General features: G+C 50.1%; 1 protein-coding gene across 4 annotated transcripts in view; it reads left to right on the top strand.

Moving 5' to 3' along the window:
* LOC117197274 (40S ribosomal protein S27-like) overlaps positions 1-12,275 on the top strand; it is a 68,106-nt gene that overhangs the window by 9,818 nt on the left and 46,013 nt on the right. For all 4 annotated transcript variants that reach the window (XR_007471924.1, XR_004477813.2, XR_007471923.1 and 1 more), the window contains exon 3: positions 9,316-9,422. The gene's annotated coding sequence lies outside the window, so the exon portion shown is untranslated. The remainder of the gene's footprint in view (positions 1-9,315; positions 9,423-12,275) is intronic.

The raw sequence follows: 12,275 nt of genomic DNA, 5'->3' as shown, positions 1-12,275 counted from the left end.
TTATCTTATTTTATTTATTTATTTGTTTGTTTGTTTATTTATTCATTTATTTATTTGGCTGCCCCATGCAGCATGCGGGATCTTAGTTCCCCGACCAGGGATCAAACCCGTACCTCCTGCAGTGGAAGCATGGAGTCTTAACCACTGGATCGCCAGGGAAGTCCCTCTTTCTTTTTTAATTTTAATTTTAATTTTAATTTCGTGGGTGGTTCTTTTGGAGCCTTCTGCAGCATTAGGGAACCAGCTCTAATCCTCCTTTGTTCCTTCTTCATCCTGGTGAACTTTGGAAAGCAGAAGGATCTTTTAAAAACTCAAATCAAAGCAAGTCACACCACTATCTAAACTCACATTTAGAATCAACACCAAACTCCTGACCAAGGCCCCTGAGGCCTCACGAGACCTGGCACCTCCCACTCTCTGTGCTCCTCACCCAGACACACTGGGCTGCCCCCCAGGGCCTCTGCATCTGCTGCTCCTTCTTCTGAAGCACGCTTGCCTGTTCATGTCATGCACGTCTGACTCAAATGCCTCTTCTGGAACGAGTCCCCCCTCCTGAGCCCGCAGCTCCTCACCCCCAGCAGTGCCTATCACATCACCCACCACAGCACTCACCACAGCACCCTCATCACCCACCACGGCACCCACATCACCCACCACAGCACCCTCATCACCCACCACGGCACCCACATCACCCAGCACAGCACCCACATCACCCACCACAGCACCCACATCACTCACCACATACCCACATCACCCATCACAGCACCCTCATCACCCACCACATACCCACATCACCCACCACGGCACCCACATCACCCACCACAGCACCCACATCACTCACCACATACCCACATCACCCACCACAGCACCCTCATCACCCACCACATACCCACATCACCCACCACAGCACCCACATCACCCACCACAGCACCCTCATCACCCACCACATACCCACATCACCCACCACAGCACCCTCATCACCCACCACAGCACCCTCATCACCCACCACATACCCACATCACCCACCACAGCACCCACATCACCCACCACAGCACCCTCATCACCCACCACATACCCACATCACCCACCACAGCACCCTCATCACCCACCACAGCACCCTCATCACCCACCACATACCCACATCACCCACCACAGCACCCACATCACCCACCACAGCACCCTCATCACCCACCACATACCCACATCACCCACCACAGCACCCTCATCACCCACCACGGCACCCTCATCACCCACCACAGCACCCTCATCACGCACCACAGCACCCACATCACCCACCACAGCACCCTCATCACCCACCACAGCACCCACATCACCCACCACAGCACCCTCATCACCCACCACAGCACCCTCATCACCCACCACAGCACCCACATCACCCACCATGGTCTCGGACTCTCACCACCATCCCCTACTTGAGATATGGGCCCTTTGATAATGGCAGCTTGACCTGTTTGTTTTCCTGCTCATTCCCCAAGGCCTAGACCAGTACCAGGCCCAGAGGTGGGGTGCAACTGACAGCAATGAGTGGAATTATTTCACAGAATGGGAGACCCTGGTTGAGGGGCTGCTGGAGGCCACATCTCTGTGACTCGCATCCTTCAGGCAGTGTTCACTGTCCCACCCTCGGGCCTCCCCACTTTGCAGCACAGTATTTGAGGGACACATGGAGTCGCCCCACAGCACTGCTTCTATTTTCATCCCTGCAGCTGTACTACTTAACAAGCAAAGTTAACCTCAGAGGCCATGAGAGAAATTCTAGGGCCACGTGATACACTGGGCCACCGGCCAAAGCACTTCCTTTTTCAAAGCATCTTCCTCCTTCCTAAGGCTTGAAACAGGAGGTTAGGCTGCTAGAACCCTGCTAGAGTTTGCAAAAGGTTGTTTGCCAGTGCAGCTGGTGTTGTGACAGCAATTCGTTTGGGGGTTTGAATTTAACTTTACCTTTTGTGAGCAACAAGCAGTAGGACCTGTCTCCCCAGACCACTGGGGCAAGAATGTCTGGGAAGCCCTTTCACAACACCCTCATGACTCCCCGGTACCCTGAAGGCCCATTGTCCTGGCTGCAGCAGGTGGGCGCTCTCTCCAGTAAAGCAGTTCCCTCAAAGAGGTCAAGTCTGCAATGCAGCAGCCAAGGGGATGAGGGTCCCTGCCCATCTGGTCTGACCTGAAATGGGCAGCTCTTTGCTACATCATCCCAGATCATGAGATTAGCAGTCCAGGTCCTAACAGCCAGTGGCTTATCTCTGCCTGCCACCTGGGTTCATGGGACACCCATTCCTTGAAGAGCTCGGACCTCAGGTGAGCAAGCATGTCCACCTTTCTCCGAGGGAAGAATACTGCTCTCTGAATTGTAATGACATATTGCCCACCACCTCCCCTCCCCCCAGAACATTCTAACTATAGAGCAGATGGAGGAGTGGCCCTCACACACCAGAAAGCCGTGGTCCTTTGCTGACCTTTACATGAGCAGCAGTGAGGCAGCCGATTCGGGACCTACCAGGGGTCACCACGTCTGTGCCCCCCATGCATACAAGTGGGTCGACGCACTGGGCAGAATCCCAAGTAAACTCAGGTACTAGGAGGCAACTGATGTACTGAGACAGGGGCTGAAGTGTGAGCCTTTATTCTCCATTCTTTTTGTGTGACATTGAACATTCGTGACATCTCTGAGGTATATTTTCTTGTTCTTTTGTGTTCCCAGAGTTCCTTTGCAAAATAGATGTCAGTGTTCTGTGTTTTGTACATTCAAAGGAAGAATATCAGATGGCAGTGGCTTCATGATTGGGGTTTCATTCCTTTTTCCCAGGAGCACTCCCGCCCTGGGTCTGTAGGCTGCAGCCATCAGCTGGGAGCGGGGGTGCGGAGGCGTGGAGTAGGAGGCCCCATGTTGGGAGCGAGCATGGGCACCCCACCCCAGCAGGACTCCTAACGTTCGTGCAGAGTCCCACAGCCTTTACCGCCACAGCCAGAGAGAAGGGGGCCTGGCTGCCCAACCGGGCGCCTGGACTGAAGACCAGCTCTCCACCCTCTGTCCTGAAACCCACTCAGCTCTTGGCTAATCCCCTCCCTCCTTGCCTGAAACAGGCAACTCCAGGCTTCTCACAGAAGTGTCTTCTGTGGGGACCCACCAAGGCTGAGTTCACAGTAAGGATGGAAGGACAGAGCTGCCGGGCAGGGTGCAAGAATCACACATATCAGGACTTTCAAAGCACATCATTTAAAGTTTTAGGCCCTGCAGGCCCTGCAGGGACGACTGGGCTCCTGCAGTCCTGTGGGTCTAAATGCAGCACTTCAGCTCCGTCTTGGCCACTGCCGCCCTGTGCACCTCATCAGGGCAAAGTGCAGGGCTCAGGCCCAGGCGAAGAACTGAGCCAGTAGGTAGTTGTTGCTCAGCCCTGCTGCTCTGAAGGCCTGGAAGACACAGTGCAGGAAGGGGGAAGCCCTGGGTGAGCCCTCATCCCTGAGCACCCCAGGAACAAGTGCCTGCTCCTAAGATCTCAGAAGAGCTCGTAACAGCCACGTTCCCAGGCATGTCCCCTGACACCTGTGTGATAACGATGTTCTGGAAGACTTCAGGTGGGCCCGCACTTGCCATCCCAGGGATGCCAGACTCCCAGGTCTGCTCTGCTAGGTGACTTCTGCCATCGGGAAATCCCTCTGTTGGGGCCAGGGATTGAGATTTGGGAAGGAGGCAACCCTGCATAGTTAGGAGGCTGGGCCTGCTCAAAGAAGGACCTAGGTTCCCCAAATCTGAGTTCAGCTCCTTGCAAGCTGAGTGACCTTGGACAAGTCACTTCACTTTTCTGAGCTTCTGTTTCCACATATTCAAAATAGAGGAGGGAATAGGACCCCTCATAGCATTGTTCTGAGGAGGAAAAGGAAAGTCACGCGTGGTGAGTGTGCGCGAAGGGCAGCTGAAGGAGAGGGAGTTTTGCATCTGTTGTAAATGATTCAACGGAACCACCAATCCGCTGTCTGTGCTCACCAGAATAGAATGATCAATCACTCAGCAGGCCATGGATGGGGCCACCATTTAAATCATGGCAATATCCAAACCTGCAGCCTGCAAGGAAGAGGGAGTGTGGTTAGGAGGGCAGACCAGAGGGCCGAACGCTTGGAAGAATGATCGGTTTCACAGGGAGGAGTAGAAACTACAGCGCAGAACAGAACCTGAGGTCCCGCTGGACCGCAAGCTCCAGGAGGCAGCCCTGCCTCGTGTACAGTGTGTATCCAGCACCAAGGAGGGTGGAGGGGGAGGCGGTGGTGACTAGGAGGATGACTCAGGATGTTGTGTAGTGTGAGTGGGTGTGTAGTCTGGCTTGTGCTTTGTTCAGGGTCATGGCCACTCTGTTTCCAACTGGACATTGGACCAAGGCCAGCCAGGACTCTGGGGAATTGAGCTGCAAGGATCTACCCTGAGTGTGGGCATTTGAGTGAAGTCCCTTATAGCCCTCAATGCTGGCACTAGAGAACCAAGAAACTGGGAACTTGAGTCTGGGTCACCCCCACCCGTACTGAGGCTCTCGGCTAAAGGGTGGAGGGCCCGTGGAGAGCTGGAGGAGGCAGGGGTCAGCGTGGCATCGTGCTTGGAGATAGAGGCCCTCAGAAGAGCCTTTTAAGGAATAAAGTCACACCCGAAAGTAGAGCTTCTCTTTTGGCTAATTCCCTTGTTTACTCTTAGCTTGCCTGATGCCTGGAAGTCCAGGCGGGGCTGTAGCTGAGGCCGGGGGCCGTGTGGCCCTGTCAGGCCCGCTGTCTTGGACCCTGAAATTCATCGGGTCAATAAAACAGAAAGTTCAGTCTTTTTTTTTTGCGGTACACGGACCTCTCACTGTTGTGGCCTCTCCCATTGCGGAGCACAGGCTCTGGACGTGCAGGCTCAGCGGCCGTGGCTCAGCGGCCCAGCCGCTCCGCGGCATGTGGGATCTTCCTGGACCAGGGCACGAACCCGTGTCCCCTGCATCGGCAGGTGGACTCTCAACCACTGTGCCACCAGGGAAGCCCAGTTCCATCCTTTTTTATTGTACCTTTTCCATTTTTGAAAAGCTGCCCAAGCAGTCCCAAGGAGAGTTTGTCAAAGTTATTTATGTCAAGGAGCCAAGCGCTTTCTCTGTGGTTTGCTGAATGGGGAGGGAAGAGTCCGAGCCTACAGATTCAGTCCCTCACCGTGACCTCAGGACCTGTCCTCTGTGAGGCCCCTCGGCCTGCTACCTCCTTCCCGCCACGTCCAGGAGGTGGGCAGCTTTCAGCACCAGCAGCCGGGCCTGCTCGATCTCCACGCGGGACTGGGCGGTGTCGGCCAAGACCGTGCCCTCCTCTACCAGGGGCTTCCCAAAGGCCACTCGGGACTTCGCCTGTGGACACAGGAGACAGGATGGGAGGCTCGGGGCTGTGCCCTGCAGAGGAGGTGGCTGGAAGCACACAGGAGAGGGCTGGAGGGGAAGAGGGGCAGAAGCGGGACCATGCAGCATTTGTCACTTTGCCAGCTCTCCAGCCACTGGAAACTTCCAGGGAGAAGAGTCAAATGCAGACAAAGTTCGTGGGCACTGCGGAGCTAGTCAACGTGGTGGCTGCACAAATTACTTCCGGGAACCCCTTTACTCCAGCCATCCAACCCCTTCTGGGCAGGCTCCGCTGCCAGGCAGGGACAGTGCTTGATCTGAGCCGCCTCTGGCCCGGGGCTACTCTGCAAACTAGGCAGTGACTGTGGGCGCCTCACAGGCCAAGAGGGCGCCCTCGGGAGCAAAGTCTGGCTGCCAGAGCCCCCTTGTTGCCAACCGTTATTGCAACGGGGATTCTACAGTCTTTGAAAGCCACAAGTGATCAGAAAAGGTTATAAGGGATCCTTCTCCCTCCGCTTTTTTAACTAAAAATAGTTATGACACAAATAATATATCTCATGGCAGAAATAGTACACATTTGCAGACAAAAAAAGAAAATACAAACACCCGGTATCCCATCATCTAGTCACTTACACTTAATATTTGGTGGATACCCTTCTATACTGTTTGTACATGCATATACATACATCTGCACTTTTTACCACAAATGGAGTCATACTCTATATAATGCTTTGTAGCCTGCTGTTTTTTGTTTTTTGTTTTTTTTCATTTAAGAGCATCTCTCTATATATTAAGAAATAGATTTCTAGGGAATTCCCTGGCGGTCCAGTGGTTAGGACTCTACGCTTCCACTGCAAGGGGCACAGGTTCCATCCCTGGTCGGGGAACTAAGATCCCTGTATGCCACGTGGCGCAGCCAAAAAAAAAAGAATAAGAAAGAAAGAAATAGATTTCTATAGCATTGTTTTGGAATTTCACTGCATGCCCATATCACAGTTATCTAGACTAGGCTCCGATTGTTGTCCTTATAGGTTGTTTCCGACATATTATAATCACGGCTGTGGTGAGCCTCCTAGTATCAACTCTAATTACTCCTTGTGACCAAGTCCTGTGAGTGGAACAGCCACGTGAATACTATGGCACCGTGTAAGACTCCTGACACGTATGGTCAAACTTCTCTGCAGGATGGGACTGGAGTACTATATACTATACCTGAGCCCTTAGAGAGGAGCATTTTCTTTTCAAAGAAAAAAAAAAAACACGGTCTCAACTCAGAAGGGTGTGAATCTCAGGTTTGCTCAGTAATCCAAACACACTGGACCACTTCTGTTCTTTGTACAGAGTGTCTTGTGAAATATTTGTTTGGTCTCAACGGTTTGCTTCATCTTTGTGAAATCAATACAACTGATTTGAATTGCCATTCCCAGCAAGAACTTTCTTTTGTGTGGGCTTCCAACCTTTGAGGGGGTCACAGAAGAACAACGTTTTTAGGACATGTAGGGGAGGAGGGTGGTACAGGACTGGATGCTGGAACCCCAGCCTCTCCCAGGTATCTGATTTTTTTTTTTTTTTTTTGCGGTACGCGGGCCTCTCACTGTTGTGGCCTCCCCCATTGCAGAGCACAGGCTCTGAACGCGCAGGCTCAGCGGCCATGGCTCACGGGCCCAGCCACTCCGTGGCATGTGGGATTCTCCCGGACCAGGGCATGAACCCGTGTCCCCTGCATCGGCAGGCGGACTGTCAACCACTGTGCCACCAGGGAAGCCCACATGACTCTTTTTGAATTATAGTTTTCTCAGGGTATATGCCCAGTAGTGGGATTGCTGGGTTGTATGGTAGTTCTATTTTTAATTTTTTAAGGAACCTCCATACTGTTCTCCATAGTGGCTGTATCAATTTACATTCCCACCAACAGTGCAAGAGCGTTCCCTTTTCTCCACACCCTCTCCAGCATTTATTGTTTGTAGATTTTTTGATGATGGCCATTCTGACTAGTGTGAGGTGATACCTCCTTGTAGTTTTGATTTGCATTACTCTAATGATTAATGATGTTGAGCATTCTTTAATGTGTTTGTTGGCAATCTGTATATCTTCTTTGGAGAAATGTCTATTTAGGTCTTCTGCCCATTTTTGGATTGAGTTGTTTGTCTTTTTGATATGGAGCTGCATGAGCTGCTTGTAAATTTTGGAGATTAATCCTTTGTCAGTTGCTTCGTTTGCAAATATTTTCTGCCATTCTGAGGGATGTCTTTTTGTCTTGTTTATGTTTTCCTTCGCTGTATCACAGGATATTGAATATAGTTCCCTGTGCTACACAGTAGGACCTTGTTGTTTATCCATCCTATATATAGTAGTTTGCATCTGCTAACCCCAAACTCCCAATCAATCCCTCCCCCATACCCCTCCCCCTTGACAACCACAAGTCCATTCTCTATGACTGTGAGTCTGTTTTGTTTCATCAATAAGTTCGTTTGTGTCATATTTTAGATTCCACATATAAGTGATGTCATATAATGTTTGTCTTTCTCTTTCTGACTTACTTCACTTAGTATGATAATCTCTAGGTTCATCCATGTTGCTGCAAATGGCATTATTTCATTCTTTTTTATGGCTGAGTAGTATTCCATTGTATATATGTACCACATCTTCTTTATCCATAGAATGGATAATTCTTTTTTTTTTAAGATTTATTTGTTATTTATTTATTTATTTTTGGCTGCATCGGGTCTTGGTTGCAGCACGCAGGATCTTTGTTGAGGTATGTGGGATCTTTCATTGCGGCACGCGGGCCTCTCTCTAGTTGTGTCATGCGGGTTTTCTCTTCTCTAGTTGTGGCACGCAGGCTCCAGGGTGTGTGGGCTCTGTAGTTGTGGCATGCAGGTTCCAGAGCATGTGGGCTCTGTAATTTGCGGCACGCAGGCTCTCTAGTTGAGGCTCATGAGCTCAGTAGTTGTGGCATGTGGGCTTAGTTGCCCCACGGCATGTGGGATTTTAGTCCCCTGACCAGGGATCGAACCCGCGTCCCCTGCCTTGTAAGGTGGATTCTTAACACTGGACCACGAGGGAAGTCCCTAGAATGGATAATTCTTAATGGCAGAATCAATCCAGCTATCCCCAGGCACTGGAGCAGAAGGCAGTGAGAACTCAGCAGCCCACTAGAAAAGGCCTAGAGGCAATCAGACCTGTTCATCACCGTTTGGACTTAGCAGCCATTCTGTTTACTTAAATGTTCTTGGTTATCTTTTATTGCAAAACCATAACAAACATGGGGAAATAGTGGCTTAGCCAAGTTTGTCCTATGCTTTGAGAATAGCGCTGGCTCCATCCCTTACTCCCCCAGCGGCAGTTCCTACCTGGCTGAATGGGAAAGCTGGATGGCAGGTAGTGAGCCAGGCAGCTGTAGGCCACGTCGGCAAGGGGGTCATCTGAGGTAGCGAGTTCCCAGTCAAGGACAGCAAGCACCTCGGCCATTTCCGGATGAAATAGCACATTGTCCAGCCTGAAGGAGCTATAGAAGGGATGGAGACAGCGCTAAGAAAAGTGACCGCTAGGGTGTATTCTGTGCTGGGCGTCTTCTGCTGACCCCTTCAGAAGCACTCCCCACCCCTCCCATGTGCCCGGGAGCCTGCATGGGCTGCATCCACTAGCTCCCTTGCCCTCTGGCTCAGTCGGGCTCAGCCAACTGGGACACCAGCAGGTGGTGGGAAGGGGGCCTGCTTATTAGTTCCCCACCTCCCTCTCAGCAGAAGACTGAGGGATATTCCTCTCCCAGGGGCCACAGCTTTGGTCAGGTAGCCCTCTCTACATAGCGGCCATGTCTGGGTTCTGGTAATTACTCCTTCCCTGAGATGGTTTTAAAACAAGTCTGCAGGTTTTTGACACTCCTGCCACAAAAGGAAGAGTCTAATCCTTCACCCCTGGAAACATCTCACTTCTAACAATTACAATGCAGGTGGAAGCAGTGCTGAGTGACTCCCGAGACGAGGACAGAAAAGGTGATCAGCTCCCGCCTGGCCCTCTCCCCTCAGAACACACAGCTTTGCAGCCCTGAGCCACCAGGTAAGAAGTCCAGCTACCCGGAAGCTGCCATACTGGAGAGACCAGGTGGGAAAACACAGAGACACAGAGAGAGGCTCAGGGAGCTCAGCTCCCTTCTGCCCCCATGCAGGTGTGAGCAAGCCTTCGGGTGATTCCAGTCGCCTGCCTGAGACCCACCTCAGTGGCACAAACAAGCCATCCTGTCCCCATACTGCAGATTCATGAGTAAGATCATTGCTGTCGCTGTTGACAGGCACGCAGTTTTGGAGTTGTGTGTTGTGCTGTAGTTATAACTGGAGCCCGGGCTTGCACCTTTGGACATGAGGGTGGTACTAACTCCGGCTGTTGCACAGGCCAGCACCCCCATCATAGAGAATTAACTGGCCCAAATGTCAGTAGTGCCAAAGCTGAGAAACCCTGCCTTAAAGGCCACGCACAGGGAGAGCCCATGCAGTGGATAATTCTCAACTGTAAACTGGGCCAAGACCAGATGCTTAATTTCCCCTTCAAACGCCCTTCCCATTACTTTCCATATCTAGAGCCACACAATTGAATACTATGCATCCACTTTTAAAAATTAACTCTATGCGCACAAAGAAAAATGTCCAAGATACCTTGTTAGATTAAAAAAAAAAGTAAGACAGCAACAGGAAGTAGAGCATAATCCCATACAAATTACAAGAGTATTGTGGATGCTTGGGAAAAAAATGAGGAAAGTATATACAGAACTTAACAGTGGTTATCTGGGGAGAATGCATGCTGTGAGAGGGGAAAGCAATGGCAGTTAAACTTTCTATATTGTTGAAAAACTAAAATTCAACCTAGTAAATTTGAAGATCTAATTGGCTGGTTTCAGCAATTCAGGAATCAGGCAGCATTTTATTTAGCAACTAGAAGGGCACTCCTAGGGGTTGTACAAAATGTAACGTTTTTATAGGAAGAAGGGTGGGGCAAGGGAGCTCTTAGCAGAAGAAAATAAGGGTTATTTTCAGGCCAGGATATCTTTTTGGAGGGAGGTAACAGGCAGGGATATTATCATGCAGATCTCCTCCCCATCCACTGGTGCAGGAGTGAGGGTGGGGGGAATGGAGAGGACCCACATGACAGATTACCACATTGGTGCTGACCAGAAAATTCCAAGCTGGTTAATTAAGATTGCATTTCTGGTGAAGGTCAAAACTGCAATTAGATTAGGTATGAAATCTAGGTTTGGTACCATGGGCACTAGCACAAGTGATGCCATTTGGGGCCAGTGGTTTTCCTCTTTAACAATATATATTATACATGTCACTATATGGAGAAATCTTTTATTTTCTTGACGTCAAAAATTATCTCCCACCCTAACCCCACCTCCTGGCACTGCCTTCCACAGAACAAGACCTAATTTTGTTTGGTAAAAACTTTTAGATATATCTTGTAGAGTGGGTCCAGCTGTATGCTGGTAAATGCTTAAGAACTAGCTTCTGGGGCGGGGGGGAGGTGGTGCTTTACAGTGTTCGCCAATTTCTGTGCTGTAAATGCTACAACCACGGCCCGTTTCAAGCTGCCACCGTGATTTCATTGAATGTGCAACTGAGAAGAAAAACACGCAGTTAGGTCTCTCAAGCCTGAGAAAGCTAGCTCCAGTGCCCATTCCCAGCCATTCTTGACAAATAATTGGATATTGAGCTGCTTTCTTTTTCAAAAGGGTCAGAGTACAATCAGCCATCTACTGAGCTTTTTCTCTTTTTGAGTGGGATAGGCAAGTTGAGAGCCAGAACTGAGTTCTTCCAGACCATTGAGGGGAATTTATGTTTTGATGGGGAACAAAGACAGAGACAGGGAAGGAGAAGGGGATGGGGGACAGGAGCCTGATTTTTTTTTTTTTTTTTTTTTTTGGCTGCACCAGATCTTAGTTGCGGCACATGGCATCTTCAGTTGCGGCATGTGGGCTTCTTAGTTGTGGAATGTGGACTTAGTTGCATCACGCGTGCAGGATCTAGTTCCCTGACCAGGGATCGAACCCGGGCCCCCTGCATTGGGAGCGCGTGTCGTGGTCCAAATGCGTGTTGGAAAAGAATTTCCAGACACAAGGCAGAATGTAAAGAAGATAGAATTTATTAGAGGGAAGGGCTGCTCCCAGAACAGTGGGCTGACTTCCTATTCCAAACATGTGCTATTAGTCAGTTTTTATAGCCAGAGAACAAAAGAATGGTCCGAGGTGAAAATTTCATTTACTGATTGGTCGAGGCACATATACCTTCCTTCTATAGAGTGGGATTGGGACAGGGCAGATGCCTTTCCTTATTTGGGACAGGTCCCATTGCCCAGGTGGGCTCAGGAATTTCGTAACCATGGAAACATGGTAGGGAGGGTGATTAAGAGTCCAGTAGGGGGTGTGACGCTGAAACCTTTTCAGGCAGGGTCGTCCTTTGTCCTTGAAGCACCACAGCTTGGAGTCTTGCTCACTGGAACACCAGGGAAGTCCCAGGAGGCTGATATTTAGAGAGGAAATTCCAGTGGAACATAGATGTTTAAAGGGAATTGCTGTGATGTTTGCCACGTGGTATGCAATGTCACTCTTCTTCCACACCTTCTCCAAAAAATCTTCAGTAAAACTTTATCGTTCCATCATGTATAGCAGACTGGAACTGGTCTCCTAGCATTGCATTTAAACACTGAATGCAGCCTCAGAGTGGACCAAGGGTGAGAGCTCTGGTTACCGTTGGGGGCCTTGCCTCACCTGGCCACATCCGATTATTTTTAATAATGAGCATGCATTATTCGAGTTGTCAGCCAAAAAAAATCTAAGTTACCTGCACCTAAGAATGTGGAGTTGACAGTTATCTTCTTACCTGACTCAGTAGAACATGGCATAGAGACCTTTGCACTTGC

This window comes from Orcinus orca, chromosome 15, assembly GCF_937001465.1.
Source record: "Orcinus orca chromosome 15, mOrcOrc1.1, whole genome shotgun sequence".
NCBI classification, from domain to species: domain Eukaryota; kingdom Metazoa; phylum Chordata; class Mammalia; order Artiodactyla; family Delphinidae; genus Orcinus; species Orcinus orca.
This window is presented reverse-complemented; position numbering and strand designations above follow the sequence as displayed.